This window comes from Cariama cristata, unplaced genomic scaffold (genome assembly GCF_000690535.1).
Source record: "Cariama cristata isolate BGI_N322 unplaced genomic scaffold, ASM69053v1 scaffold38187, whole genome shotgun sequence".
Lineage (NCBI taxonomy): Eukaryota > Metazoa > Chordata > Aves > Cariamiformes > Cariamidae > Cariama > Cariama cristata.
The window spans coordinates 6431-6810 of NW_009625615.1; positions in this window are offsets into that span (position 1 = coordinate 6431).

Genomic DNA, 380 nt, shown 5'->3' on the forward strand with positions numbered 1-380 from the left:
CGACACGTTTTCAAAGCCCAGGTTTAAAACAAACAAAAAAACTCAGAAAAAAACAGAAGAAGAAAAAAAAAAAAAGGAATTCTGGCAACATTTGTAGTTCAAGACTGGTAAGACTTTAAAGTAAAAGCTTCATATAAACGTTCTCCCGCTGCAAACCGCATTTTGCCTTGTGCGGGGGGACGATCAGAGCACCTGTCGGTTTTTAAGCAGCTGGAAGGCCCCGGGAGAACAGAGGGAGGAGGCGGCTCTGCCCGGGGCTGGGGGCAAAGCGTTAGTAGGTGCCGTGAAGTGATCACTTCAGGAAGCGAAGGAGCACTGAGGGTTATGTTTAAAAACATTCAGGAAGGTGGAGGTACGGAGAAAAGCCGTGAGGAAACGAT